Source organism: Hetaerina americana, unplaced genomic scaffold, assembly GCF_022747635.1.
Source record: "Hetaerina americana unplaced genomic scaffold, ioHetAmer1.1.p SCAF_7, whole genome shotgun sequence".
NCBI classification, from domain to species: domain Eukaryota; kingdom Metazoa; phylum Arthropoda; class Insecta; order Odonata; family Calopterygidae; genus Hetaerina; species Hetaerina americana.
Genome location: NW_027287316.1, coordinates 31,472,799 through 31,494,196, shown reverse-complemented (window position 1 = coordinate 31,494,196; position 21,398 = coordinate 31,472,799). Strand labels below are relative to the sequence as shown.

General features: G+C 40.4%; 1 protein-coding gene across 1 annotated transcript in view; it reads right to left on the bottom strand.

Annotated features, from left to right (window-relative positions):
- Positions 1 to 21,398, bottom strand: part of Ack-like (activated Cdc42 kinase-like) — a 216,375-nt gene that overhangs the window by 120,879 nt on the left and 74,098 nt on the right. Inside the window, exon 2 of the mRNA XM_071594800.1 lies at positions 4,023 to 4,082. The gene's annotated coding sequence lies outside the window, so the exon portion shown is untranslated. The remainder of the gene's footprint in view (positions 1 to 4,022; positions 4,083 to 21,398) is intronic.

Below are 21,398 nucleotides of genomic sequence, written 5' to 3'. Positions count from 1 at the left end.
CTATATCACAATCTTCAACATCCCAATGCCATTCAATATGCTTAGCACCCATTTTCCTGTCTCCTATGGATTTCTCCCAGCAATTTCCTCTCCTCCCCCAACATATCAAGCACCTCCCATTTGTAGATTATGTATGGATAATGTATATTTTCAACAAAGTTTCTGCCTTCAATTAATTGAGAAGGGAAATTCTATATCAACAACATGGTTTCTAATCTACAATTATTCTGTTCACTTCTAGATCCTCGTGCTCGTACGCAGGAGGATTTCAAGCTTCCCGGCGCCGACTGAAGGAGCCCGACGCAAAATGGAAGATCTTGAGGTGGTTGGGAGGGTGGCGGAGAGGGGGAGTTGACAGGGCAGGAGGCGCTGGGGGAGGGAAGGAGAGAGGGGGTAGGAAGGCTGGATATTGAGAGGGGTGAAGGGGAGTGGGAGGAGAGAGGAGGAGACGGTGGGTGGGGAGGGGGGTAGGTGGGGGAGTGGCCGGAGTTACCATTAAGCAGGTCCGAAGGGAAAGACCGCGGAGGGGATCTATATATAGCCGTCTTCCATCGCTCATAATATTCAAAAGCCATTTCCAAACGCGAAGAACATTCCGTCGCCCGCTAAATGGATCGGATGGAAGCGAAAACTTAGCGGCATCAATGAGGATGGCCTGCGAAAGACACCATCGAACGCAGAGGAAAAAAAACACACGAGGAAATAATAAACGAAACGGACGGATTTCTAAATTTGGCGCAATGAACTCAACGCCGCTCCCCCGGCTACCCACCCCATCCTCCTACGCCCCGGCAATGATTTTCATCCGCTGTTTTTTTTCATTCCTCCCTCTCTCATCCGCCCGTCTCGGGGGCAAACGGCGGCTTACGGCACCGCCGACGACCGGGAAAGCATCGCGGGGCAGGTCCTCGATCGGCACGCAGCGACAGCATTCTCCCATTACCGCCGATGTTGATGTTGATCCGACCCGGGTTTCCCCCTTGCTTTGATTCGTTTTCCCGGACGCCGAGCCGGGGGAGGGGGAGGGGGGCTGGGTAGAGGGGGGATTTTTCAGAGCCAATGTATCGTTGACGCACGAATCCGAACTTGGCGAAAAAAATTACGTAAACTCCGTCAAAGTTGTTGAGGGAATCCACCCATGACTCGTGTAGCGTGCCGTCCCGACTTCAGTTTCCAACGGAGAGATGTCTCCCCGCAAGGAGAGAACGTGGAAACTCGTCGCGTATACTAATACCACCAATCCCGAGGGGACGGTCAACCCATGTGTGAATCGCGGGACGGAGACTGGTGTGGATGGCATGCAAAGGACTCGTTTGAAAATAAGTCCAAATTAGCTCTTTGTTGACCACAATACTACAAGAGCCTATAAGGAGACGAATAGAATTTACGCTCCGATCGGAATTCTAGAAAGCGAACACCAGTATTTTTCATTCGGACGAGGCCTGGGGGAACAAGATAGGATCACGTCCACTTGACACTTCATTATCTGACTCAATGGGTTTGGAAATATCAACACGGACATTAAATATACGTCCTAAAATGAATGCTTATCGTATCTGACGAGTGACAAGCATCTGTCGTTTTTCTCTTTTGCCCGAACGATTTCAAGACTTCACCCTTCAGGCACCCAGCACGCAAGAAAAATAGCTACCCATTTCGCGAATACAAAAAGGCCTTTAAAGCTTAATTGGATGGTTGGTTGTTAAGGAGAGAATATGAAAACTCACAATCCAGATCTATTTATACACAAACAAGTGTACAACATTGATTTCTGCTGTGGCGTCCACCGTTGACTTGAATTGGCTCCAATGCGAATATGTTCAGGCTGTAAAACGACTATATACCCACTACTTTCACCTATAAATTATATGCTTATTGCGTTATTTTCTACAGCGAGTCATCTCACAAAAACGCACCTATAATGCACTGGTGGGGATAACTATTATCATTTATTTTTTAAATAATTTCTCCGAGTCCAGCGTAAGACAATGTTATTTCGAACAAAAAGAAAATAAGGAGGGATGGAAATGTGAGAGTTGCAAGGTAATGAACGCTAAATGCACGCAGTAGGGATCTAATATGAAAGATACGGCTGATTCGAAACCCTTATAAGGAAAAATATTAACTTAATGAACATAAATCATACATTTATGAATGCATACATTCATAAATCTTGATGAATGCAAAAATGGATAGAAATGTGTGTGGGGAAAACTTCGTAAACCGTAAAACGATCGCAAAAAGAAGATAAACACAGAGACTGCAGAGGAAAATACAAATTAAGAAGCACAAAAAGACCAGGAGAGAAGAGAAGGGTGCGAGAAAAAGAAAACTTGAAATCGCAATCTGCAAAAACAACGTTTTCAACCGTCGCAATTCACGTGAACATCACTCATCAACAAAATGAAAAAAAGTCCATTAAAATTCAACTGTTTTTCCAATGCGAAATGTCGCTCTATTCCAACATTTTTCCACGATGAGATAATAACGAGTTTATGTCAGGTCATGCTATTTTAATCAAAAATTATCATGTCAATCTGGTTGGGCCACTATGCTTTCCTGGTCACGCGGTCGCAATATTATTGCACCACCGGAGTTTTGGTCCTTTTATTTATTTTATTTATTTATTCAGTATAAGTCCGAAAACAGCACATTTTGGCCTTTACATCGAACTATTAACAACGATAACAATGGTCACATTTACAAACACCCAAGCCCTAGGTGGAGAAAAACTCACCCAGGCGGGAATCGAACCCGCGACCCTTGGAATGCCAGACGAGGACATTACCCCGCCGCCACCGGGGCCGGCTCACAACACTTTTAACTTTTCTCACAACAGTTGTCGAATTTCTGTGCATACTTATCAGCCATTTGACATCAGTGAAACTTTATTTCTTTTCATTTTAGTAATTTTGATATCGAAGATATACAATCACGCATCGCGGAGTTTTAATCCCATACCTCAATTTTTTAACAGTTCGCGTTTTTCCATATTGGAGAAAATTGCCATGTTAACCAGGAAAGTTTTTAAATACAGATTAAAATAATTTAATTTCAATAAAAGAATAATAGTTTTCAGAGCTAGATACGAGAAACCTTATCACTTATATTATGGAAAACACTCGTTCGATAAATACCCTTTCTTTTGCCTCAAATATTCCAAATCTAGATAGATATCCATGCAGTAAAAATATTTTTCGAATACAATGGGCGGTAACAGAAGCGGAGCGGTATTCATAGCAATTGAAATCGATTGGGGATAACCTTTCATTTTCAGGAGCGAATGCTGAGTGCTGATGGGGTTGGTGCGGAGGCTAATGCAGTGGCTTCCCACCTCGAATGTCAGGGTTCGAATCCCGGCGGTGGCAGGATTTTTCAAAAGTACCCCGATCCCTACTTGGGGTGCCATGTGGAGAGCACTTCAATTGAAGTACACCGTCCATCGGATTGGACGTTACACTGTGTGACCCTTTGGCGACTTTCGTCAAGAGTAGGCCGATGCCTTCGACACCATGTTTCTCTCCACCATTCCCCGATTTCCTGAAAAACCTTCCTTTGCCATATTTCCCGCCTATTCCTTAAGGTGGAAAATAAATCAGCTGTCGATCGCCGCCCCGTAATAAGTATTAAGAAGAATGAACAACGAAAAATATACTCATCCTTACTCATCATTACAATACTTATCATAATCGTCTTCCTATGCATTAATGAATAACGGTACCCGATTTCCACAATTGATCCAGGCTCAGTGCATTGTGCAAACATTATTTGATTTCTATAGCTTGCTCGGTAACGTAGATATCAACTCTCAAAATTAATAAATAAATAACTGATTTATTATTAATGGACAAGTATGACAGTTTTACAGATTTGATAAATGTTATGACTTCGTCCATTACCCGTCAACGCAAAATCGGATCAGTTGCAAAATTACATTTAAGTTACTTGGTCACAGGTAACAGTCTAAATAATTAGTCCAAGATAATGACTAACTCATGTCTATATTACCCAGTTGTTTTTACCTTTTTCTGACAAAGTTCCGACGATGGCAGGAGACTCTCCTGTTGGCAGTTCCTTGGGACCTGAAATCAAGATAAAATTACCATAAATATTGATATAAAATGAGTAAGTTTACGTTTACTAATTTAATCATCACAAAATATTTTACACATGTAATAATCATACATGCAAGTGTACAATCTACATCTAGTATCCATATTCTAACGCTCATCTTCTCTACTTTTCACAGTATTTCATCAGTAGTAATCGATCAGCTTAGGTTTAGAGGAATCCTAGGGCAACACACACTACAGTACTCCTAATCCCTAAAAAACGTAACACAAAATATCCTTACATCACATACTTCAGGAAAATGTCCTTAAACTCCACACTATATATACATTACAAAAACTCACTGTCTAGCTCTCCATACTTACTATATCCCTTCATTTCATCCAAAATGTCTCCCACTCCAGTATCCCATTGCCTTTCAGCATCTCCATCCAGTTGTCCTGCCTTTTCCGAATTTCCCCGAAGAACCTTCTTCCTCCCCCTACCATGCCCATAACATCATTAGTTTTTCTTCCTGTCTATATCATTTCCTCCATTCTTCTTCACACCGCATCTCAAAGGGCTCCAATCTACGCCTATCCTCCTGCCTCAGCGAAATTTCTGAACCAACAACGCTCCACTTAAACGTTTAATGTTTAGTAGTCTTTTCCTCACATGTTTACTTCAGGTTCCCGACATCAAAGGCTGCCTGTTTCTAATGTTTCTTTGCCTAACGCAATTCTTCTTTTAATGTCCACACCACTCTGCCCCCTGAAACAGTTGAACTTCTACCCGGCTACAAAGAAGAGTTCACCTCTTCTAGTTTACATCCACCTACTTCAACCTATATGCTACCCTACCTATTTCCAGTGAACCTCATTACCTTAGTTTTTTTACGATAAATTCTAATTGCCGCAAGATATATTGTTTAAAATGACCGGACCACTACAAATCCATCGCAACCGAAAGAATATTCGACGGAAAATATACTTTATATCTCCAAATGACTGAATACTGGCAGTTAGTACCCAACCTTATATAAAGCCTCAGAACTCCTCGTTTAATAAAATCAAAAACCAGCCGCTACTACCAAAAACCTAAATGTAATATATTAATTCGATGGCCTTTAAATCGTCAGAAGCAAACATAAATAATTCAAGATATTAGTGCACTTCGACGATACATTACGACCGAAGTAATTGAAAAGAAGTGTACACCAGCCACTCCGAGAGACTAGAGGCAAGTTAGCACCTTGTCTCGGGAATGAGGTAACGCAGACCTTCCGTTCTTACGAGTAAAAGCTCTAATTACGCATCGAATTGTAGAGGTGCAAATTTCCCAGTTGGTTAGACCGCCCTACAAATGCTAATACTTCTTGCAAATATAACCAAACATATCGGGTCTCAAAAGAGGAATGGGATTTGCCACAGGGATTACGTACAGTGTTGTGATACCGATGACTCAAGTTCAACCCCCTGGCCCAGGCCGGTAAGATTTGTAACTAAACCCTGGTAAAAATGCCTACCAGGGTCAGTTCTAATTAGCATTTGCACCGATAACCTTCACCAGTGTGATGGATTACACTGATAGCCAAAATCGTAAAAAGGTTAAGGCATGAACAAGGGAAAATGATCGCATTCCGAAGCAGTCATTCGAAAGTGAGAAATTTCCTTTGTATACGGACTATATCTCCCTGGGGCCAAGACGAGCAATTGACAAATTATTCTCGGCAGGAGGCGTAGCAAATGACATTATAACACGACGATTATATCAGGCGGGTTGGGGGTTGTGGACCCCATCCAACCAACGATGAGGAACGAAGTGATGACCCGGAGGTTACCGATCGTGAATTGCCCACGGTCAGCTTCCCTAAAGAAATTTCCACTATCGGCGAGCCTCGGTCGTGTTTACGATGAGATTTCTCAAACCACGCAGGAAAAGCCCGGTTCGTGCAGTAAACAACAAGGCATTATGGTCTCCGGCGGTTCCGCTGGATCGCTAGCTAATTAACGTGAATGGGTCCGAGACGTGTTTTTGCTGCAAAATTCATCGAATGGAATTCCGTCTGGGCTACTTTTCTTTTCCTGTTTCTTCGTCTCACGCTTGAAGAACTTCCCGAACGGTAACCGTCTGCCCGCGTTTCAGACCTCACCAGGATACCTCACCGAAGGCACAACAAACAGTGGAGACAATGTATGCGAACGAATATTTTGCACCGAAAAAATGACTCCTCTCATGCGGCCCGTAACATGTACCTACAAGTACAATCATTTATCCTGATTTCGACATCATACAGATGCGAACTATCGATGGGAAAGGCATCGTATTAGGGATTTGCGATAGTGCGATATATCGATGGAGGTATGTGGTTTTCACACAATGTCGCAACAATAAGTAAATACGACGCTGGGATTCAGATTTGGGTCGAGTGATTTTTCACTTTAAATAAGAACTATGGGAAAAAAATAAGTCAAAAAGCTCAAGGGAATATAGAAATGGGAGGGAAACTATAGAGGGGTATATAAGTAACACGAATAATCGAGTGAGATGAAGGTGTGAATTGGCGTACCATAAGACATTGTCAAATCGAATAGCCCATAAGTCCCAGATATACACAAAGGTTGACACGCAACTGATCAATAACTATCGAATCAACTCAGCATGGAACACCAAACGTGTCTACACTTTCAAAATACAGCATTATCGTAGTTAAAAATGAGAGAAAGAAACCCAAAGAGACTTTCATAACCATATAAACTAACAATAATTAAATTAATGAATATTGTTTTTAATTGTCAAAATGAACAATAGAATAAAAGAGCGCAGATCACCGGACTATTCCATAGTCCAAACTGAGAGTCGAAATCATCGAGCTTCATTGGATGTTAATTACGATATGTATCGATTGATGATATCGAAACCACATGTGGGCGACAATTAACTCTCACACATTTACAAGTAGGCCTTCACAGTTGACTCATACACCAGCCAACTCTGAATAATTGAAGCCTAATGCATAACTATCATGCGATTTGGATACATATATTCAATGTGTAATGAGAAATACTGTCTGTCATTACATCGAGATTTTCATACTGTTTTGACGTTCACTTTACTACGCACATGCCCACTCTGCAGAGTCGATGACAGCATTTCCGCTACACGTTACAGATGGGAACCAGAAATCCAGAAATTTCCAAAACCGGATTTTTTTACCCATGTGACAACACTTCAGCAGAAGAGCACGCCCTCACCCAGCAGATGAGTGCGTAAAGAACACAAATGGCCATTGAGAGAGGGCTCCCAGAACGATAGGCAAGTGACATCAAGGATGTATTTTTTTTAAATATATACATGGTACATCTTTGAAAAACACAGTCCACCTACCCATTTCTGAATCATAGATTCCTAGATTCACAGCTCACAGGACCATCTAAGGAAATATCTCTAAAAAGGATTCTTCAACTACACTTTTACCCTCACTTCAATTTCCGATATTTTTTTCCCACGACAAACTCATGTAAGAGTGGGGATATTTGACAAATAATGCGTACCCTTAATGCTTTCAAAATACACAAATTATCAAATTTAAGTTCGCTAGTTGAGGATTTTCCTGTCTATCTGTAAATGACGGTTCTGTGGAAATAGAATATGATACAAATCTCATTCATCTTAGAGTGGAATGGGTGACATCCAAATCGACACTAAACATCACCTCATTTCCTCGAAGAATTTACGTTAGATTTATCTTACACAGAGTACCGAGGACCTCTCTAACGGAGCATGTTTAAAAAAATAAATTAGACAAAAAAAACTTCCCAATGAGACTCTGAAGACTGATATGAGGGCTCATACATAATTTTAAGGAGCAAATTTACATTCATATGGGTATCACACCTCCGTTTCTTGGCTCTTCTCAAACATGAATCGGCATATTTAAATTTTCTATTACCGTCAACGACTTGGCATATGACAACAGACACAAAATCGTGAAGGCAGGCATCTATTTTCCCGCCATATAAATCAACTAATGAGCGACAAGGCCTCATATGGATATGTGGATTTGAATACGTAACCCCCGAGACCATCGGAGGAAACTAAAAAAAACCGGATAAGTACTCGTATGTTCGGAAATACAAACATCGAATTTTCACTTTTTTTTTAAGAAAAACAGTCACTCCCAAAATATAATTTTTACCATGCCTTTTTTACCATACCAATTTACCAGTACTCGTATGTTCGGAAATGCAAACATCGAATTTTCACTTTTTTTTTAAGAAAAACAGTCACTCCCAAAATATAATTTTTACCATGCCGCTGAAAGGCGAGTAATTTTCAACCAATGGATCGTGAAATCATTTTGGAATATACTCAGGTTGGAGCTTAATGGCGTTTTGAAATTTCTTACTCCAGCACTAGAATCATGCGCTTGCCACACGAGATTAAAGAAACCACAATTTCGTACGAATACCCCCAAATATTATTATCCTAAGGAATTTGACTTCCGTTGGAAATCTGCGCCATAACAACATAGTGCGACTTCGAAGATGGCTATTTTTCACACTGAGGGGGGGGAGTCAAAAATGTTCTTCGAATTTGACTTTTGCGGAACACAGAAAAACGACTTCCCTTACAGTGACACGCTTAAATCTTCACGCGGTGAATTTCACGCAAATTCCTATTTTTGTCAACGTCTCGTAAATATATTCAAAGGGAATCGGTTTCCTCTTTTTTCATAGCGAGCACTTATCACTAAACGAAAACTATGACCATGATTCTCTTTATCTCATGCGAAGTCCAAAAGATCCCGCAGATAACATACGTGAAAATTATTTTGATCAGGTTTTCCCATCACGTTTCCTCCATGCCTCTTGTTTGCCAGAGGAATTGAATGAAGAAATGTTATATTCTCGAGGTGGTACTGGGACGGAATAGTGTTCCTTAAAGGAGGTGAACCTGTCCACATCTGCCGCCTCAACTCTCCCAAGGCGTTCTCCGGAGTTGACTGACCCACACTCTCTCTCCCTTGAAGTTTCCTTTGGCCGCTGGCCACTTTCCGCCCGATTTCACGGTCGGTCGAACTGTGAAACGCAGAAGGACCGACCTAAAGGGTGAATTTACAACAACGAGATTCAAATGATTTTCGAAATATACGGATCGCGGGCATTTTACGCATAAGTTGGATGGCCGATCGATCCATAAACGTTCCTTGATATTTTTTTCCCCCAAGGTATAATTAATTTTTTTCCGAACGGGTATGATCTCGATTGCCATACGTGAAAAAAAACATCCTTTAGATTGCGTTAATGCGTACTTTCAAAAAATTTCAAACTCGTCGAAAAGAACTTATACCGCACTCTTCAATATTCATCTATTCAAAGTGTAGTTCTCGACCGAGTCCTGGCAGAGACGAGGAATACTGTTTCATAAGAGAGTAACAATATTCTTAAATGAAACCTCGCGTGCTATTTTCTGCCCTAATTCATTTCAATGGTTGCTGGGACAGAATCGTATGACATCAGCTATAAAAAATAAAGTGTATTAGGTGAGAATGGACGAAAGAGTAAGCACATTAAACAAAATAAATGAATCAGACAAATAAAATATTACAAAGAGGAGAGAGTTTATTAGAAATATTAGGAGTAAAGGCATACATAAAAGAACAGTGGTAACTTCGATGTTTTTAGTTTTGTACGACTCCGAAACTTCGCAATTGAGGAAAGAGTTGAGAGCGTTGATTCTAGGAGTTCGAGACGTGAGTGGGGACATTAATAGAAAATATATAATGGATGGAATGTAAAACTAACGAAGAAATTCTGAGGGGTGGGGAGACGAAAGGGTGTTGGATGAAATTGAACGCAGGGCATATTGAATGGCATTGGAACACTGAAGACTGTGGTATATTGTTTTTGTTAAGCGAGACAGGAGAAGGAAATATTAGACACGTTGAACGGATGATGGGGGATGAAGTTGAAAATGTCGTCCAAGGAGATTAAAATAGGTTTAAGGGTTTCGTATAGGGCGCAATTTGGAAATGCTGCAGTTCTTAACCCTTGGGCCAATTAAAACACTACTTTAACCAGTACACTCTTGCCAATATTTCAAAATCATATGCAGATCCGGCCGCCATTTCTTCTGCGCATTTTTGTGTATCTCACACCCTCTTCCCTATTTCACATCAAAAATACAATTTAAATCTTCAGGCTGGCCAAGATGGGAGTTGGAAGCGGATCCTCTTAATATCAGACACTTTCACCATATTTAATCCTATTTTTATTTATTTTTCAAAGCCTTAGGAATAGAAGATCCAAACATTTTTTTGGCATTATTTCCCAAAGATATATGATTTTGCAAATCTTGCGTCAGAAGGAAAACACCAAAGTCGTCTAATCTCGACCAGAACCTCGAAGTTAATACATTCGATTAAAGAGTATATTTTCCATTGAATACTAAAGTTCACATAGTATATAGCTTGATGTGTCTTTGGTGCATTTTAAATATAATTACCATGGTTTTTTTAACGATACGACTCCAATGTCAAATTGATCCATGTGACAACCGAGCCTAATAGAGCAATTCGCAGACTGTATATAACCTATTGCAATAAGTTGGCACAACCCCAGCACTGATTTGTGAAATAGGAAACCACGGGTGTATACACTTAAGAGATATAAGTACCCGTGGCATTCCGTAAACAATGGGAGTTAATGGAGACGTCCTACTATGGAGATCGATTCGTATATTTGGAAGTGGTGATTTATTTGGGTGGGCAGGCTATGAGGGGATGATGAGGAGTAATCCTTTTTATTACGAATTGTTAGTACAAAGGGGTCGACGATTTTAAGTCTCAACTGGAACTTATGACTGACTACTTCGCGGGAAGTGCTCTCCGCAATACCCGATTATCTCTTAATCAAGATTTCGACATCCTTGGTGTGTCAATCAGGATGTGCACTCCCTTTATGGATTCCCATACCCGACTTTTGATTGATTTTCCCGAAGAACATGCCATAATTTTCCCAAGTACGTATCTAAACTCTAAATAGTGAAATACAGTTTATAAATGTGAATGATTATCACATTTACACACAAATCACCCTTGTGCATCTTGCGGAGGCCTGCGGCATACAAGAATTGACCTCACAACTTAGAAATGGAGTTTCCAAGTTGTGAAGTCAGTTCTTCTAAGTCCAATCGCGCAATCCGTTCCGATTCTAATATAAAATTCGCGACTTCTTTATCAAAAATATTCGGCCATTTACACCACTTTGTTTAAAAAAAATTAATAAATCCCTAGCCTTTTTCCGGTTTCTTCCAGTGGCCTCATCATCAGGTGGCGATGTCACTCGGTCAAACGGTTAAGTTTCCCCTCCCCTGAGGTTCAAACCAAGAAGACCCTCAGGGCCGTTGCATCAAACCTCTCCCTAAGGTCATCAAAATCATAGCTAATTCAACATTTTAAAATAATCCCGAAAACGAGAGATTTGAGTACCGCGAAGTGCCGACGAAAACAACCAGAATTTCTCTTCTATTTGCGATCATTCCCCATTGAAAACCACCCTTCGGGCAGACATTCAGGGATGATGGGATGGATTCATTTCGGTCTAGGCCTTAATCGCTTATTCGGATGCAACAGCCTTTAAGAATAATGCTCCCGACCATCCGCCACCATATGGCGCCCGAAAATAACCCACACACGACTCCCGTCGTTCATCCCGAAGTGGGCGCGCACCCGCGGATCGCTCGCACGATTCACGTCCGCCCATCGGAATCCAGATGTCGGCCATAGGCCACCCGTTGCAAAACGAGGCGGGTGGATTGAGTCGCCGGCCGGCCGGTCGGGACCATATGACGGGCCCTTTGCGAAGAGGCGATCGCCGTAAAAGCGCGCGAGCGTTCGGAGCGTGGAGGGCCAACGGCGTGAACCAGAGTGATGTCTCCCGCGTGAGCAGATGTCCACTACAATGCTCGGGAAACGAACGACTTATAAAGACGGCGCGCAAAACACGCATAAGGAATTGCTCTCATTCCGACACGATAGCGCGAGAAAGTTCCGAGGAGCAGATGAGTATCGCGAGCATACATGCGTCAGCGCCCGTGAACACCCGTCATCGCCGCAATGACTAGGGAAATTGGCATTTATGATTTCACGGCCTTTTGCCATAAAGGGCATTTGAGGGAATGACAGATCGCACTCGGGACGCGGATGAATAATTGAAGAAGAACTCGGCGTCGCGTCCAGCGGACGCGAATATTTAGCGGCGACGGCTCCCGAACACGTGCCGGGAACATTGCAAGTGACCCCTTGTTCTGCGAAATGAGAGGTCACATTCAACATAAAACAGCTAATGTCCATACTCGAACTTAGGGCCTCACACAATAGCCGACCTGGGACCAACAGATGAGCTACCTCATTCATTGTTTCAATGACGAATCTAAAGATAACGTCACCAAATAAAACAGGGTGTGCATTGAGATATTAAAATTTAAGATGTTTTAATCTTAAAAATGTTTTACTTCAATGAAAATTTCGGATGCTTATATGTATTTTTAAATGTGTAGATACTTGCAAATCGCATCGTCACAGCACCCTTTTTTATCTCGCATACATATAAAGAGTGAACCAACAAAATTAATTTTACCAGAAATATATGAAATAGGCTGGAATGGAAATATTTCGATGAAGAACTGTGATTTCAAAAGCAGGTGTCTCCTGGGGTGCCATTGGTGCGGGGGAAATTTTTATAAATTTAACAAAACCATTTTTCCCTGGAAATTCAACTACGCCAACTGACTAGTTTGGATGCGATCGACAGCTAAAACAACTTGCACTATTACGGATAGATGGTTAATTAATAGAGTTATGATATATGGTTAATGTTTACGTTAAGGCGTTGAGAGTCACCCGGCGTCGGCATTAGTTTATTCGTAACGTAGGCACCAAGGCTAATAAAAGCTATCAATGAATAAATGTACGCGAAAATATCATTAGTCAAACTTAAATAGACGATAAAACGTATTTTTATCACATGGACTATCAGTAAATTTATGATTTTTCAAACTCTTTAGAGAGTAATTATGACAAAGAGGTGAAGGACATAAGTTACAGTTTCAACTTAAACATATTATAATATATGAAAAAATTAAAATAGGTAAGGTTTTACTTTATTTGGGCTAAAATGAAATAGAACTATGAAAAAATAGCTACTAGCGAGGTAATTCGTAGCTAGAAAACCTACGTAAGCTATATTTAACTCTGCTTTAGATTTTTAGACGCATTTCAAGAGAGAGAACTTTACTTCTAAGCCACAACTTCCGTTTCCTGTTCATATTTTGTTTCCAATATAATGTCCGATCGTAATACATAATTAATACCTTGTCATAAAAACTCGAATTTCCTGCGTCATTTCGCTAACTTTTCATCCAACACCCTGCTTTGAGCGCGTCTTTCTTCAAGGACCAATTCCTTAACCAACGATGTGCCTTTTTAACTTATGCCCCACGCACGCAGCCTGTTCGCCAATGAATTCGCAGCCAATTCATTTATACGGCGTGAATCGGCTATTTAAGTATGCGAAATCCTTCTGGGCGACCGTAATCACTTCAAATGAGGGCCTAACCATTTAGGATATTATTCGCAGGGCATTCGATTGTAAATTTCGAGCATAAAAATAAAACTTGCAATGGGAAAGGAAAAGAGAGGGTAGTCCATCAGCCACCGTGCCAATCGATGATGGCCTTTTTAGATTTAGGGGAGGGTTGAAGGGCACCGGGCTACAGTTAAAGATTGATATACGACCGAGACCCACGCAAGTTCCCTTACCTCACATAACGAATTGTAACTCGCATTTGGAACCACATTTTTCGACCGCCAAGAAGTCGCCGCCCAAACCACTACTTCAACGTTTCACCGAAGTGCGCTTCGAAATACAATCCTTAACAATTTGCGTCAATGGATTTCCAACTGGCAAAACTCTTAAATCCAAATCGTTTGCAATTAAATGTCAATTTGTCATCCGGTTAAGGTGAAACACGAAGCGCCTTAGAAGCAACACGTCACTCAGAACTGATGCGTTTTGATTGATGATGCTCCGCGTTCCGCCCCTCGCCAAAATCGAACATATTGCCAATATACTCCGCACAAATACACGGAGTGCGTGAGTCATGTGTCGCCTTGAAACTGAAAATGAGTTTGCATACATATCGGCAGATATTACTCAAGAAATATAGTCTACAAGTAGATATGAATGGTATTTCAACACGCAATTCCAATGTGCAGATGGTCGAGACAATCCGCAGATAATATGCATCCTCCTTAAAAAAGAATTCCCAGAGGTAAATTTACGAATAGAAGATTTGACGTTCACTGACACAGTACGCGGATTGTGCTTAATATGACAACTCCTCTAAAACAAACCCGTAGAAAGTGCTGATGCTTTTTCGATTAGCGCTAATTTTTTCTCCAGACGTATCCTGTGGCCTCTGGGATCCTAACAAGCCACCCCTGGTTTGTCATCAGCTGTTCCGAGGGCCGAACCACCAGAATTCGAGACAACACCCATGAAAGAGGCGGGATTGGAACCTAAGACCTTTGCCTAGGAGGATGAGCGCTTTAACCACCCAACTGATCCGGCTGGAAATTATTTTAGTTCTTCATGTTATCTTAGTAAACGGAATTTTTCTACTTCACTTATTTTCATATCGCATTCGTAAGTAAACAAAAATATCTACACACTGATTCTAGAATTTCTTCTTATAAATGAGTGCTGTCGATTCTCAATTTCCACATCTTAGCCTGTAAGTCACCACAAGAATACATAAGTCACCATAAGAACGCAAAGTCACCAAAAGAGCGTGTGCCAGGTGTTCGTTCACCAGCTATCAGGGTAATTGGTGATTATTAGGAATTCACATCATTTTATTTTCGGATACTTTCTATTGTCGTACGCGATGTTTACCACTATTGTCGTCGCGAAATGGGCGATGCAAAAAATAATCCCTTTATCGTTCAATCCCGATGCCGGTTTCCCATATCTTTATAATCCTGTCTCCCAACGTAATGCTTGACCCGGTGCGCCAGGGTTAAACTTAATACTTATACGATGTCACATTTAATATATTTAAGTTACGCATGTAATTATCGTGCCCTAATTTCTCCAAACTCATGGTTAACTTATCTTGACGCCCTCTATTCAACAATAACATTTTCTTCACAAAACCGGCAGTTTTTCTCTAAATCTTGCGTCATTCCAATATTACATCCGACTGGTCAGGATCCCAAATCCACTACACATAATCAACCTAAGGCCTAACCTAAGGCAAATAAAAAAAAAATTTCTTTTCTAAATAGAAAAATTGTTGATTGGAACACCTTACCTGCAAAAATATTCGAGCCCTTTCCTAACAGAGTGGATACTTTTAAGTATAGATGTAATGTATATATGTAATAATTTGATTGATGTGTGGTGTATTGTATTGTATGTAATAGCTTAATTTTTTTAATTTAACTTTTTTTCTTGCTGACTAATGGTTGTAAATTGGATGGGGATTCACTTGTTTTGTTAAAGAGATTTGTGTTTTGAAGTCTGATTTTATCTATTATCTTTGGCGATTATTTGGGACTTGTGTGCCACCTGACACTGTCTATCAGCACATGTGTATTTTTAATAATAATAATAACCAACGCGAAACAACACCAACTCCTCTCCTTAACTTTTCCTTTCGTACACTTCCCCTATACTTATTCATTTGAAGAAGACAAGTTTCCTTATTGAATTCTTTTATCGTATGACTAATAATGTGAATTCTTTTATGGTATGCGGCATTATACTTTGAAGCCCTTATACTGACGTAGATGGTGCTACCACTTAATTTATCTCCAAATATCCTTCCAAAGTAATCAACCCGTAAAGGTGGTGTTGATTGGCGAGTGGAATCCAAACAGGTTTACGGAGCTGGTTCCCTTCCCTGTGCCATCATTTCTTTCCCACGATACTCTGGCGACCAGATAGCCGCACCGTTTGGATCATCAGATGGGGTTGTCACAAGTCATCACCGGGGAGTAGAACCCAGGAACGTCTGGTCAGGAACCAAACCCTTTACCCACTGGGCCAAAACGCCACATATCCAAACATGAAACTATTTTTTAATACATACACCGCTTAAAGTGGAGCTTTTTACCTTCTAAAGATAAGTACCTCTTCAATGAATGGCTTCGTGTCCGTCATGATCCTTGGAAAACAGTAATATGGTGAAAGATTCACCGGGCCAATAACAATAAATATTCCCACTGGGAGCGGGCATGGTGTGCGGGGAAAACAAGCAAAAACAATCAATACGATAGTATTTTCAACAACTTCCATTCGAAATAGATATGACGTTCGACCGACCGGACTTGACCGTCACTTTGGGGGAATTGCGAATATTGGGTAAAAATAAATGTATCCATTTCCACTAAAAAATGTTATCTCGCAACCTGGTTTCACCTGAGCACTGTCATCACCACCTGACGATGACAAAAAACAAGGACATGTAGTTTGACTCCGACTTGTGGAATAAGAATATTTTATTGGAAATGACGCGCAGTCACGTCTACCCAATGTGCAGGACGAACTAATTAAAATCGGTTAAAAGATGGGACATTTTAATGTCACCTACTACCACAGGTAGTGGTGGAAATTAAATAAACGTATTTGATTTCTTTTTAATACCTGTGCGTATATATATATATATATATATATATATATATATACCAGACCAGAGGGTGGGAGGGATATTAAGATGGATACACTATAGCATTTATCAAAGGGAGTGTTATGTTCGGAGGCTTTGTTAATGGATTGGGAGCATGCCAATCAGGGAAGAATTCTTACATGAGGCCCGGTGGACATTGATTTTCTAATATATATACGAGGGTCATCCGGAAAGTAGTACCCGTTCGTGAAATAAAAGGACAAAAGTAAATATTAACAAACATAAAAAATTTTATTTGAAAGAGGATACTTTAAACTACTTCTCAACATAATCTCCAAGCAAATTAAGGCATTTGTCATAACGTGTGACAAGTTTCTGTATTCCTGCTGCATAGTCCTTCGCCGCCAGCTCATTGAGATACGCGAGGGACCCATCTTGCACAAATTTTTGCATAATGCAGATGGTGTTTAACAATTTCATGAACAATTGTTCGAGAAACATTGGGAAAATGCTCACAGATGTCATCAATTGTGACGCGCCGATCGTTCCTCACGAATTCGTCAACTGAGCTCACCAGTTGGTCTGTAATGACAGACGGTCTCTCCGAACGCTCATCGTCGTGTGTGTTCCCCCTCCCCATGTTGAAGTTGCGACACCACCGCCGAACAGACGACTCGTCCATTACATTGTCTCCATACACCTCCTTTAATTGGCGATGAATATCACATGGGCGAACGTTTCTTGCATTGAGGAATTTAATCACTGCCCTCACTTCACAACTGGCGGCGTTCTCAATTTTTTTAAACATTGTAAACAATCACAGAAACAACACAAGCAATGCTAGCGTCACGCAACTTGGCTCAGAGAAGGCAGACAAGCCACTGAAGCTATCTGACCTCGTCCAGCGGCTACTCGCGTCGTCAGCACTTCATGCGGCACGAACGGGTACTACTTTCCGGATGACCCTCGTATATATTATATATATATATATATAAGATATATATATATTAGATATAGATATATAAATATATATATATATATTAGATATATATATATATAAATATATATATATATATATTAGATAGATATATATATATATATATATATATATATATATATATATTAGATATAGATATATAAATATATATATATATATATATATATTAGATATAGATATATAAATATATATATATATATATATATAAAAGATATATATATATATATATATATTAGATATAGATATATAAATATATATATATATATATTAGATGTATATATATATATATATTTCTATATATGTATGTATAGAGTTGATGACAGGGACGTTGAGTAAGGATATTAAGAAAATACTCGTAAAAACTTTGATATGGAGCGTAGCTATGTACGGCGCGGAAACGTGGTCATTGAAGCAGGAGGATAGACGTAGATTGGAGGCTTTTGAAATGTGGGTGTGGAGAAGAATGGAGAAGGTGAAATGGACAGAGAAGAAAACAAATGAGGAAGTACTTGGTAGGGTGGGCGAAGAGAGGGGTTTGTTGGGAGAAATCCTATGGAGGCAGGAAAAGTGGATGGAGGGGGTATTGACCGACAGTGGGATGTTGAAGACTGTATTAGAGGGGAGAATGTTAGGCAAACCAGGAAAGGGAAGGAACAGGATAGGGATGTTGGACGGGATGAAGGGAGGAAGAAGGTACTCTTAATAATTTCGAAAGAATTTAGCTCCGTATTCCTCGGAAGAAACAGAAGAGTACTGTGGCAGTACTTTGTTTCTTCCGAGGAAGTATATACACACATTCAAACACAAAACCCGCCAACCGCCCGGCGAACAAATATTCATTCACATGGATATAGATACGTATAGGGAAAAGGGATAGGATCACATATAACAGACATACCCAGGAGAGATGGGAAAATATATACACGTATAAATATACATCTGTACACTTTTTTTTATTGAGACGACCTAGGTCCAAAACCTAGATCGTCTCAATCAAAATTCACTGGGGAGTTTACTATGTTATTTTTATTTCCATGATTACTCCGCAATCTAGCATTCGACTTCATTACTAGGTGAAGGTACGGATGAATCTGGCTCATACGCTGCATTAGGTATAAATTAAACCCTTCCTTACTCTCCACCTAGTGTTAATTTATTCAGCCAAAAGCTTTATTAGGGAATAAATAATTCAATGTGTAAACATCCGAGCGTTTTTAAATAACTAAAAATCGCTTCCACCGCGAGACCGCCACGCATAGAAAAAGCAGGTAGACTTTTTCCACACTGACGGGTTGGACAAGGGTTTGAATCAGGGAAATTCCCCAGGATACACCTAGCTGGAAAAAATCAGAACGTCGCAATTTTCTCACTAATACTACAACTTTCCGGAAAACCGCAGGTGGCACAAGGAAAGGAACTGGCCTTTTTACGCTGAATGGTTGAATTTCACACTCCTCAGAGCTTAAATAAGTAAGAGGTGAGCTCAACTCTCACCTATTTAAACCCACCTTCGGACTCGCAGTTTGATTTTTGAGACGATAGTAGAAGAGGGTGAGCGATTGAGAGGCAGAATAGCAGGGTGAGCAACTGAGATTGCATGTAATTTTCATTGCTGGTGCTGGACGGACTTGGTCTCCATTAGATGGACTAGTGCATATAGTGCTACTGAATTGAAGAATATCGGATTTAAATGGCGGGTGGTGCATTTGAAAAATTGCTAATCAATGAAGTGCGACTTCCAGGTAACCTAGAGCTTTGTGAGTAACCTTGGTTGGCATAGGAAAATCAACTGGCCTCTCCCAACCCACAGGTGCGAATTTCACATGCCTAAAGGATAAGGACAACGTGAGTCATCAAATCCGGACATGGGCTGACCCCAGCAGTGTCAGAAATAACAACAATGTGATGTTGGTAGTAATGTAGGGAGAGGATAGTTGGAAATAAACCTGTCGTCGACGATACCATGATGAGTGGTCTTCATACAGGTTGCCACGGGGCTCTTCAAGAATACCGCGAAATATATGAGTGACGCAATAATGTGTGAAATATTTAATACCTTTGCGATAATTTTATCGAAAACGTGACAATCATTTAGGTAAATACTATTTGGAGAGCTATTTGATGCCGTAACTCCAAAGAATCCTATTTATTTTGCATTAGTCCGAAAACAGCCCTTCGACCTTTACATCGGACTTTGAACCTTGACATAACAATTTAAAAATTACATAAACCCAAGCCCTAGATGGAGGAGAAACCACCTCGACGGGAATCGAACCCACGACCTCTGGGTTGTCGGACGAGGACGTTTGTATTACAAAAGGAAGAATCTAATAACTTGGCGTTTCCAACTGGATAGAATTTTTACAGGGAACTAGTTTCGTAGTAGTAGAAGTAGTTTTCAGGGGAGACGACCGACAGCTTAATTCATTTCCGCCATTAGGGAGTTGAGAGTAAAACCTTTACCCAGTGGAAACACAAATGTATTTCATTCTTTCTTGTGCTATAAATATTATAACATAATAAATAATTTTTAATTACACATTAAACTTTTTGCCCAATAATTTTTCGGTATTTTTTCATCACACAATATTATTATTTAATTGAAAAACGTTAACAAAACCACAGCAAATATAAAAACCGTGGAGCCAGGTGATAATGCTATCAATTTGCAACTTGGGTCGAGACTTATCAGTCTGGTTTTACAAAACTTTTCAATGAAAACAATAATTTGTTACAATATTATAAAACGAGTCTGAGGCTGTCTTGACAAAACAACCACATAAACATGTGAAAAATTATACAAAGCTAAATAGAGGTGCAGAAAAAAATTGAGGAAAGGACTACTAAATAGGATGAGGTTGGAAATAACTGCCCTACGAGAACTGGAAAGGCGGAATCCACAGCTTTAACTCCTCTGACGGGAAGAAGGCAAACGCCACGAAGGGTCTACACATTTCAACTAATTTCAACAAAAAGAAAGGAATATATCAAATAAATAATGAGCAATAACCGGGACTGAAACCAGGACCCATCAAGGGGTACATTACCCTTCCACGTCAACATGACCCCTTGAGGTCTCGCGAATCAGATTATGATCGGCTTAGGTAAGACTTACGCCAAATTAAGTCGCGCATCGCATAAAAACACGAGAGCATCCTTGTCGGGTCATGAAAGAAAAGTGCAGTAGAAGCACATTTCCCCAGGAGACAAGAGAAATGATGTGCTATATCCTTCCCCAGAAGTATCCACGATATCAAACCAACCTCTACGCAATCGATACGCTGGGGAAACCTATGATTAACGAGTGCAGTAAAATTCAATGCACACTGTACATACCAAGTGGGTGGAGGCTAACGGATGTCATGCGTCCGGTATACAATTCAAAAACTTCGGAAAAAAAACCACGGCCACTATATGGAGGTCAGTCAATTGGCAATTTTTCCGCACTACTTAGTAAGTGATAAGATTCCACGCCATTCTAGTGCAGGGAAATTGAATCAACGTACAATAAATAACTCCTTCCTTATACATATGTACACCATTCATCGTTTTGTTAAACAAAGAAGGGAAGAAAGAGTCATGCCCTCCAAGAAGGCAGCGACGACAAGGTATTATTAGTCGGACGTGCAGATTTTCCTTCCAAGAAAGCAGGGAAGTT